General features: G+C 38.3%; 2 long non-coding RNA genes across 3 annotated transcripts; both read right to left on the bottom strand.

Moving 5' to 3' along the window:
* Positions 1 to 1,816: 1,816 nt before the first annotated feature.
* On the bottom strand, positions 1,817 to 7,738 carry LOC148844688 (uncharacterized). Its single transcript, XR_016102190.1, has 2 exons — positions 3,793 to 7,738; positions 1,817 to 2,203 (listed from the first exon to the last, which is right to left on the bottom strand). It is a non-coding gene; the product is annotated as an uncharacterized LOC148844688 (long non-coding RNA).
* A 776-nt stretch (positions 7,739 to 8,514) lies between these two features.
* LOC148844687 (uncharacterized) lies at positions 8,515 to 10,800 on the bottom strand. 2 transcript variants are annotated; one of them, XR_016102189.1, is made up of 3 exons: positions 10,703 to 10,800; positions 10,109 to 10,231; positions 8,515 to 9,230 (listed from the first exon to the last, which is right to left on the bottom strand). It is a non-coding gene; the product is annotated as an uncharacterized LOC148844687 (long non-coding RNA). The 2 variants fall into 2 exon arrangements; XR_016102188.1 differs by lacking the exon at positions 10,703 to 10,800 and adding an exon at positions 10,357 to 10,582.
* Positions 10,801 to 11,136: the final 336 nt, after the last annotated feature.

The following is an 11,136-nucleotide window of genomic DNA, read 5'->3' as shown; positions in this document are numbered from 1 at the left end:
TGCGATTGACACCTGTCCAATCGCATGCAGTGGGGCATTCCCATGTGTGGGGCTAACGGGACGAACGTTAGCCCCAAAACAATCTCAAAAGGGCAAAGTTTGAGCTTCTCCCATATTCCCACCCCCTGAACCTCAAATCAGAGTCTCTGGCCCCTTGTTCTAGCCCGAGCTCTTATCTCCGGCACTGGTGATCGCTTTGGTCACTAGGTAAGCTCCAACCCTCATTTTTTGTGTAGGTGTTTGGTTTTTTCATTTCAAACCAGAGAAACCCTCCTTTGATGTTTTGTTTTTCATTTCAAACTAGAGACATTTTTTACCCTCTTCCACCTCCCTCTCTGGCATCAACAATCAATCCGGCACCGATGTTTGGTTGAGCACTGATTTCGTGAAGTGTGCTTAGTTTTTTCTTCATAGAGCACTGGTTTCTTGAAATGAAAAACACCCACACAAAAAAATAATGAAGGTTGGAGCATACTTGGTACCGGTGGTCAGAGTGATTGTTGGTGCTAGAGAAGGAGGTGGAAGAGGGTAAAAAATGTCTCTGGTTTGAAATGAAAAACAAAACATCAAAAGAGGGTTTCTCTAGTTTGAAATGAAAAAACCAAACACCCACACAAAAAACGAGGGTTGGAGCTTACCTGGTCACCGGAGCGACCACCGATGCCGGAGATCCGAGCTCAGGCTAGAACGGGGGTCAGAGATTCCGGTTTGAGGTTCGGGGTGGGAATATGGGAGAAGCTCGAACTTTGACATTTTGAGATCATTTTGGGGCTAACGAGTGGGGTTAACAACCATTCCGTTAGCCCCGACATGGGAATGCCCCACCGCATGCGACTAGACAGGTGTCAATCACACATTGTGTGGGGTGAGGCGCAGTGGGGCGGAGATGCGAACTCCACTCCTTGATGGTCTTCTCTTAGACTCTTAGTTAAAAGATATAATAAGGTTCTTCTTCATGTTATCAAGGGTATGTTATGTTATCCTTGGTCGATAGAATACACTTACAAAAGAATCATGCATGTTCTAGGGTGGTATGAGGTTTACTCTCATTCTTTACAGACGAAAACAAATGTGCTGATGCCGGAATTGATGCTTGAAGCCAAGAAATTTTTTAGGCTCACTCGATCCGTGGAAAGTTTACTCTCATTCTTTGAAATAGTTGATGCCGGTACAATAATCAACCAAATTTCAGCACAACTTGTAACCCATGGAAAGTTTACAAACATGAACTCATGCCTAATCTAATGGGTATTGTACGATACGCATTAATGCTTGGAAACTTTAATAACTTTAAACTAAACATTGTACGGTATGCACCAATACATTGTCATGTTTTTAACCAATTGTACGACCCTTTCTGCTTCAACTTTGATTAACAAAGCCCAGGGCCAGAGCATGAATGGTAATGGTATGCATCTAAATCAAATTGAATCAGATTAAATCGGGGCAGGGATGGATCAATATTATACCCATCGATTTCGCATCGCCCTTAACCACATCAAATTCGGATGAACATGTACCATTTGCAGCCCAATGCAGCGACATCAATACTTTCTCTCCTCACACCAACAGGCTCCTTTTTTTTTTCCATTATTTTCTCCGTCTCCTTCCTTCTCTCTTCTTAATTCTACTTTTCAAAAGTGAGTTCACATCTGCACCCCACATCGTCCCACAGCACATCCCTACCGTGTATTGAGAACATCTCCCAATGATGACATCATCAGTTCTGGTACTATCACCGGGAGATGTTTCCAATACACGGCGGGGATGTGTTGTAAGGCGCAATGCAACCGAGAATTGAAATTATCAGAATGTAGCTTACATTATTCGAGATTTCTTTTTCATTAGACTTTCATTTAGATCTCTTTACAGGCTCGGCCCATGAACATTTTACTCTGCTTTGAGCTTGGGCTCAAAAATTTTGAAAAAGCTAAGCCCAAATCCGGCCCATAAACTGGTCTACTTCTATTCTCAAAGCCCAAAGCAAATGGTAATTATAAATGCAACCACATTGTAATTTGTAAATTCGAGTCCACACCCTCGCTGACTGGGCTACATTATCACTCTATAAGCCTATCAAAGTGACAGATTGCCAGATTCCATCAAATGCAGATCTCCATGGCACGAAGTCGAAGCAATCACTTCTTTCTGCAGGTGTTTGGATAACATCCCATCGAGGTAAAACTCCACTAATAAATAATGCCTGCCATTGAAGTCACTTGGCAGTCCATTAAAATTTAATATTTGATTGTTTAAAATTTAACATTGAAGTCACTTGGCAAGTGTTACTTAACTATTCTTTTGCTATCTAGCCTATGTGCACATTGAAGTCTCAGACTAATAAAAAAACATTAGGTACAGGTAGCTCTGTTCCATGAGGCAGAGATGAGGCAGTTCAGGGTGGTCGACCCACGACTAGAGTGGTAGAAATGGTGAGATGTTGTAGAAAATATATGAAGGAATAAAAAAGGAACCCAGGGGTTTTCAACTGGATTCAAGTGAGAACGAAGAGGAGGGACTCGCCACTGCAACTCCCCTGCTTTTGTCGGAGAAGGCGATCAGTAATGGCTACTAGTGACAAGGAAGATGGAAGGGGAAGCGGAGAGAATAGGAGGAAGATAAGGGAATCGGAGAACAAGAAAAAAAAAATTAAGCTCTAATCGCCGATGTTGTTTGGAGCTTTGGAATGTTGAGGACAATGAACAGGACCATTATCAGAGCAGAAAAATAGTGAGAAATAAAAAACTGATGAGAACGATGGGGGCGGATCTGAGGAAAAAGTAAGAAAAAATGGGGGCAGATCTGAGAACAATGCATCCCCTTCCTCGGATTTATTCATCAAATGGGAACAAAATGGTGCAGATATGAGACTGATGCATTTGTTCCTCATATTTGCTCCTCCAGATCGGAAAAAATGATGGAAGACTACTTGCATCGTTGCCGACAAAGAACAGTATTGGTGATTGTTTGAACGTTGCAATGACTAGAGGAGATCTGAGGAGGGAGTTTTACACCAGTGGGGAAGACGATGGAATTTTACATCGATTTTCTCGATGATAAATTTCCACCGATTGTCGATGTAAAACTTGGGCATAGTGGAGTTTTACGCTGATTTACAGTGTAAACCAACACCTCAAACAAACAGATGTAAACTTTACACTGGTTCGAGTTTCCACCTCAAACAAACGCGGAAGATTACCACATTGTAACTCAGACCCTGTCCAACTAAGTTACCTGATTTATGAATGTGCAGCTCCAACACCAAGCCATGATTGACGAAAGCAAGCATAAAAACAGTATTCCCACAAACCTGCTTCAATTTTCTGTCGAAGATGGCAATAAAAATGGCATTCTCAATGCAATTAACCACACAGCCTAGTCTTATCCATACCCAGGGGCTGTCTATGATAGCTCACTCTTTCAGGTGTCTTGTAGCCCCCAAAGTAACAAAACTTGTTATATTTTTTTAGGTACAACAAAAGTGGTCATATTAGGTACTCAGAACAAAATCATTTGCAAGAGATGCAAGTAACCATTTTTTATTACTTCCATGAATTGCACTACACATTTTTTTATTTGCACTCTTCCCAAACTGAGCCTAAATGATTCATTTGTCTTCTACCATCTGAATGCATTTAAGTTCCTGAGTGGTGTTCAAAACTTCAAATATAATGATACAAGTGACCCAACAGTATGATACACTATGATGTCAATATGAGGCTAACCAGCGAAGTAATAGCATGCAATCATTTAACATTCTAAACCGAAACTAGGATGAAGGTCAGAAAACACCTTACTAACAATAACTCAGATCTGAATAGTTCAGCATATCATCAGCTCCTTTTGCAGGTTTATCCAATTATTCCCCTACATCGCATTTGGTTTCTCATCTCATTTAGTAAAACATTTCTCCAAGTTTCAACTGAAATTTTACATCATATTTGGTCCTTACCCTAAAGTATATATTATTTGGAGACAAAGCCTAGAAGAAAGTTAAATCAAAGGAACTGGCAAGTTTAACAGCTTTTCATGACTTGGGTAATCAAAATGGAGGTGAGGCAATGGCAAAACAATATTGGGTCTTCCATGCAACATTCATAGAGAATACAATCATCTAAACCTCCATACAACATTACTATTGAGAACCATTGCTCTGTTATCACTGGGGCAAATAAGTTTAAGTTGATATGAACTGGTTTACAAATGAAATAACATAGCTCAAAAACTTGAAATCAAGTGAACAAAGTTTCCATCCAGTAAATAATTTCAAAGCTTGAAAGCCCTCTAAATTGGCTTTCATGTGTGGGCAACAATGCTGGGAAAATGCCTCTCCAGACAACAACTATTGAAAAGGGGTGTGGAATTACTTTTCTATGATTGTGTTCTATGCAAAAGGAATTGGAGGTGGAGCGCCTATTTATCCACTGCCCTTCCAGTGTAAAAGGTGTGGGAATACTTCTTGAATGGTATTGGCCTTGGCTGGTGTTTTCCCAAAAACCTTCAGACTATCCAGGGTTGGAAGGTGAGGGAGCTTAAAGAAAAAGGATGAGTAACTTGTAGCATTGTACCACCTGCAATCTGCTAGGTGCACTGGAGTGAGAGAAACAATAGAATATTTGAAAATCAGGGAGTGGACGTAATGGAGGTAACAAGGTGAGAAGTAGCAACCGTGTGTTCTAGGTTGGTTGCCAAGAAAGATCTGAGGAACCTGGGTGCTTCTATTTTTTGTCTAAGAAGCCTCTTTCTTTATTTATGTGTTTAGGAATTAGACTATAATATAGTTACTCACTGACACTGTAATAGGACCTGCTCCACAAAGGACTTCACCTTCAAAAAAAAAAATAAAGAGTTGAGATGGATGTAGCAGAAATGCAAATATTGAGATGGATGAATGGGAAAACTAGGAAGGGTAGGATAAAAAATGAACATTTTTGTCAGAATATTGCAGCCCCCATAGATGAAAAAATGAGGGGAAACAGACTAAGATGGTTTTTTTATGTGCAGAGAAGACCATTTACATCACCATTGAGAAGTGATCTGTGGCAAGTTGAAGGATCTACAAGAGCTATAGGCGGCCCAAAAAGGACGTAAGTTGAAATAGTGACAAATGATTTGAGGACCCATAATTTAACAATGGATATGATACTGAACAGAGTGAAATGGCTGAATGGGATCGATGCAGTCAATTCCATATAGTAGGAATGAAGTTTAATCGAGTTGAGAATTAACTTCAACAAGTCCCATTGCCCAAGGCCATGAAGCTTGAGTTGGAAAGGTGGAATAAAGGCCATGCTCAACGGCTTGGAGGTGTTAAGAAGAAAAGAAGAATGCTAATCCTACTCTTGCAAGTAGAATTAGAGATTGTGCTCTCTTTATTTCTTTTCAACATTTTATGTAAGGTGGTGTAATTACCAAAGCACCCCCATGTGAAAAGCAATGGTAAGAGTACATTGATTATCCTACCAAAGGAAGTATGATTAGCATCTCTGACAAGAAAATACCTGGGATCTGTTGTAAAGCTAGACCAAACAATAGTCTTCTCTCTATTAGAAGAGAAGTCAGACACTAGAATCCAAGGAAGAATTCAAGGAGATAGAAGACATGGAGAAGGTGCAACAGTTGGGTTGCTCCATTGCGACCTGGGTGACCAAGGTTCAACTCTTGGAAACAGCTTATCTGTGTCTGCAGGGGTAAGGCTGAGTACATCCGTCCCTTCCTAGACCCCGCATTGGCAGGAGCCTTTTGCACTGGGCTGCCCTTTAGAAGACATGGAGAAGGTGCCTTGAAGGCAAAAAAGAACAAGTTGAAGTGGTAGAACAAAAGGGACAAGAATATAAGATTTTTCTACCAGAATGCTATGGTCCTTTAAAAGGTTTGATTTCATATTTAAGACTGAAGTAATGGGGTTGATGGGAAAGACCATTCTTGGAGGAAATCATCACCTTAGGAGACCTGGACAATGAAACAGCTCTCACATCAGATAAATGGCAAAGTCGTTTTATAAAAAGAGACAGGAAATGATCAATAAAAATTTCATTAAGAACTTAGAGAATTTCATTCTGAAGATCCCTTTGGGAAGAGTGCAGATGCTTCCTTATCATAGCTCACATCCTGAAGAAGCAAAAGATACATTGCCATAAAGGACTTAACACCTATTAGGCCACTGTATAGCACATATATAATCTTTTTCCTAAGAAAAGTAAACTATATAAAACACCATTACCCAATTTGAATCCAAAAGGAAACTATATATAAAGTACAAAATGGTAACTAATATCCTCTCTTATAGTGTAAAGCCGATGTTAGAGAAGAACATCTCTCCTTTTAAAACTGCTTTTGAGGAAGGGAGGCCTGGAGGCATATCCCAATCAGGGTTATAAATGTAAACAAATGCATCAATTCCAGGATGAAAAGTTAGAAGTGCAGCATATACATGCAAAATGGACATGGAAAAGGCTTGTGACTATTAATAGGAATTTCATCAATCATATGCTTCATATATATGTTGACTTTAAATGGAAAAGCAAGATCTGGCTCTGCATTTCTTGTATATTCTCTAATTTGGTTAGAAGAATTTTAGAAATCAATGAATTTATGTAACTCTTGGATTGCTTTTCCATAGACAAGGTAGTGTCATGCCTTATTTTGCTTTGCTTAATTAACAGTCAGTATGGAAGTCCAATTATCCTTCACCTGCCACCTTGTGAAGATATGATTAAACTTTCTCCTGAGATGTACCCTTGCTTCAAGGACATAAGAAACCTAAGAACTAATTTTATCAAAAAGTGATGTATTTATAGTAATTAGTAAGGAAAGTCCTCAAAATTGAGACTTCGCAAGAGACTTAGATTGAAAGCTCATGATGCTGCCAGTTCATGTTCTGGTTGGCCTTGGGAGCAAATCACAGATTTTTGGCCACCTTGGATTCAGGGTGTTCTTTTTCCAAGCACTATGGATTTAATAAGTGGCCACTGCTTGGTGCAGTGTAAAATCTTGGGCTGACAAGCATGAGAATGTGGGTGCAAGTCTGAGAGCAGCAACTTGTGTCACCTAGTTGATTAGAATTAACATAAGCATGCAGTCCAAAAGGAGCAGGGTGGTATAGAGCTGATGCCACTTAAATTAAATAACAAGGTGCTTCATGTAAGTGGATCTGGAGATTCAAGGACAAGGAAGGCAATTTGTGGACAGCAGGAGATGCATGTCCTTGATTTGGGAGGGAAATGTTGCATCCAATTATCCAAATATACCATTCACTGTGCAGATGTCAATGATGGACACCATTGATCATTTCATATCTAGAGGGAGAGATGGAGAAAAAATGTTCATATTCTGAAAGAGTATGGACTCAGTTTTATAGCCCTCTTAAGTGAGGAGTAGGTTATCCCAAGGAATGTCAATGGAAGAAATGTGCTATGTAAATCTCTAGGAGTAAAATCTCCACATTGGAGTAATAGGCAAAATAGAGAGGTGAATGGTGTGGTGGACCACTTTGAAAGACTTCAAAGGATTTAACTCCACTCAATTTGGAAGCTAATGGGGCCCAATTACTTTTAATTGTTTGTATTGGTCCATTTTATTACAGTTATTTTAATCTGTACAAAATCTGACAAGTTGGACCTCAAAAAAAAGCCATCCTCAACAAAATACTATCAGACATGTCATCTTTAAACACAGTATGTATAGACAACCAACTCCTAATAAACCCTGTAGCCATATTGATGACCTAAGCTTCAGAAGAAGCTTTGTTACAGTTATGGGGGGGGGGGGGGGGGGGGTTCTCTCCTGTTTACTTCATCAATTGAATAAAATTCTCAGGTTATTGTTCCTGATAACAATTACCTTTAATTTTTTTTTAATGTTTATACATATACATGTATAGTTTGTAAATGCTTTTAACCCATTACCAAATAAAATCCTTGCATACATGGCTTAGGCCTCATTTCATTCTGAATACCATACTTATTTATTAATACAACTACCTAGGTTAAACCAAAAAAGGACCGAGTTTGTAGAGAAAATTGTTGAGAATAAGTGTGGTATCAAGTGTTTAGGTTGGGAAAACATTTCCATAAAGATTTACTTGGTACACATATTAACATACAGACACGAACTTTATGAACATTTTAGAAGCACACTGATTCCAAGATTTGCACAGGGAATTGCCTCACATTTAGCAGGATGACTTCCATGGTAGTTGTGAATAGAACAGGTTTTCCTATCTTTAAGGAAAAACCAGACAAATGGTATTCATAAGCACAGTATGCTGGACTTGAACCTTCCAAGTTCAGAGCAGGATAGAAGAATTAAACAGTTGAAATGTTTCAAAGCAAATCTCAGAAAGAATGCATTCACAGACACAACCATAAGATGCACAGCAGAACAAGTGCATGCCAATAATACTACCAAGCTAGTCCTGTTTTAGACCTTTTCAGAAAATTTTATAAGGTGAACAGAAGGACATGGAAGCTTCTAGTTATGCAAGCCACATAAAAAAAAAAATACTAAGTGAAAAAAAAAACTAGTGACTCAATGGTAGTAGTGTTATGGAAGATTACATGGCAGTAGCCTGTTCTGAATCTCCCAAATAAAATCATTCAAGAACAAGGAACAGGGAAATCAGAAAATACAAAAAAAAAGGCTAAAAAGCAAATGAAAAATAAGAAATAGAGATGCACCAACTATACTTAACTCCCAGATACAAGAGTTATCTGGAGTAGGGAAAAAGAAGAAACCTATCACAATGACTAACGTCACTAACCAAATCTCACTTACACTCAACACCAGCTTCAGCAGCTCGCCGAGGCTTGCTTTTACGCCTGTTTCCATTCTGTCGAAAACCATTTGATTTGATTGAGTTGTCAGTGCTCAATCTGTTTCCAACACCATTCTCCTCCTTGGTTGAGTCAGTCTTCTCTTTTACCTGTGAGTACCTCTTCCTCTTCTTTCCATTCTCTGCTGCAGCTTGACTTTTCACCTCTTTGGATGTGGCAGCCGGTTTTGTATTCTCCCCATCTTCCTCTTCTATCTTTTCAACTTCTTCATCAATTTCATTTTTCAATGGCTTCTGAGGTCTTCCCCTTCTCTTGTATGCAGGAAGCGATTCTTCCCCACCACTTCCAGGATCCTCATGATTGGCAACTACAGTCGATTTCTTTCCCTTTCCTCTTCCTCTACCCATGATCCCAGTGTGCTCAAAATGGAAAAGCTCAAAAAGTTAAAGATAATTTCTGCAGCGGAAAAAAGAAATGGATCGTGAAGCACAATTGAAATAAAAGAACTGCATGAGTTGCAACAACAACAAGTAAACTACAGAGATTAGAAGACAAGAAAAAGTCGATATGAAAATTTTTTATCAAAATTAATACTTAAAAAATATGTGTATATCAGAAAATAAATGAGGAAATAAAAGAAAGAAGGAAAAAAAAAAAAAAATTAGTCAGGACTGAGAATCTTACTTAAAGAATCATCGTTTGCACTCTGCACACCAACGAGGATGACCTTAAGAAAAACAAACTTAAAAAAGAAAAAAAACACAAAAAAAAGAAAGAGAAACGAATAAAAGCTTCATTTTGTAACAAATATATAATAGTAAAATAGCAAATTTACATTATCTTGGCGTGAAATAAGACAAGTTCAGTGTAGAATTGAATAACACGGGCATGGAGCAAAGCGTTCCATGAAAAAGAGGTTTGGATCCCAAATAAGACTCAGACATGAGAATGAAGGAGAAGTTGGAAGCGGACGAAGAGAAGAAGTCTAAGAATCAAAACTCAAATAATCATCTTTTCAAACAACACAAAACTTTCCAACAGCCCATTCCATTAAATTAAAAGGTTGATTCTGAAGCAGAAAAAGGAAACCACCTTGCTGGGGATAATTAATGCAAAGGAAAATTTGTCAAGTTAACTTTCAACACTCAGCAGAGGGAGAAACACATCAGGAAAAATAAAGCAGGAACTGAATTAGCCATCAGACTCAAAGCAATAGCTATCGAAATCCAGATTCCAAAACCCATCTAACAAGAAAAGAACATATATAACAAGACTCCCAGTATAATATCATAAAAAGAGAAGCAAATGAATAAGAACTAGAAAATGAAACTAACCTCATATGAAAATACTGTTTGCTGCATCTCCTGCATAAAACCCATTTCTCTGAATCCGTTTTAAGAAAGAGAACAAAAACTTCGACAGACCCAGAGCAGAGGTCCGTTCCCAATCAATGTTCTCTACAGTGGAAATGGAGAAGCACGGATTATGGGTGGAAAGTGGAAACTACAATTTTGAAGCAAAAAGAGTGCGAACCCAGATCAGAAATCAATACAATAAAACAGAAATCTCAGCAAGGAGTTACAAATTGGAAGAAGTTAATCAACCATCATCTGAGCTCTAAGAGGAACCCAGTCACCCAGATGGCAAAGACTGAGAGAAGATAACAGGAGAGAAAAAGAGAGGTGAAGATACATTTGTTGATCTGCTCTGTAAGAAAATAATAATATTGCTAAAATAAATCATCTTCAGTTTCGTATAAAACAATATAAAATAATTAAAACCCATTCATGACTTTAATTTTTATTGATGACTTTTGGAATTCGATTGACTCGCTTTTATACCAATTAATTAGCAGTCTAACAATAATTAAAATAACTTTTTCTTAAAAAAATAAAAATAAAAAAAACAGCTATAGCGGATGACTTTACCAAAACATCCTTGAAAAATTAGTGATTTTCCACTGACCAATAAAGGAAATATGAGTTTCAGAGCTTAGCTGAGTGTAAACTGTGAACATTATCATTCTGTCAATAGGATTTAAACCCACCTGTTTTTCTTATGGTTATTTTATGCGAAATTAATCAAATATTTTAATTTTAATTGATTTTGTGAGAGATGTAATCCTTATATCCCGGCTGAATAGTGGAAACCGACGGTTTTAATTTAATTTTTCTTTTCAAAATTCAAACCAATTGAAACGAGATAATCCTTCTGTTTCAGGGTTGTCAATGTCAGGCCGGGTTTAACATGATGATGAACCGGGTCTAGTTGGGCCGCTAGGGTTCCAGAGCCCCTTGAACGAATCGGAGCTGTATCTAGAGCTGGCCCACTGAGTCATCGTTTTTATATATTCTTTTCTTTG

This window comes from Nelumbo lutea, chromosome 7 (genome assembly GCF_056320005.1).
Source record: "Nelumbo lutea isolate HS-2025 chromosome 7, American lotus-T2T, whole genome shotgun sequence".
Lineage (NCBI taxonomy): Eukaryota > Viridiplantae > Streptophyta > Magnoliopsida > Proteales > Nelumbonaceae > Nelumbo > Nelumbo lutea.
The sequence above is the reverse complement of the archived record's forward strand: the minus strand, read 5'-3'. Positions and strand labels throughout refer to the sequence as shown.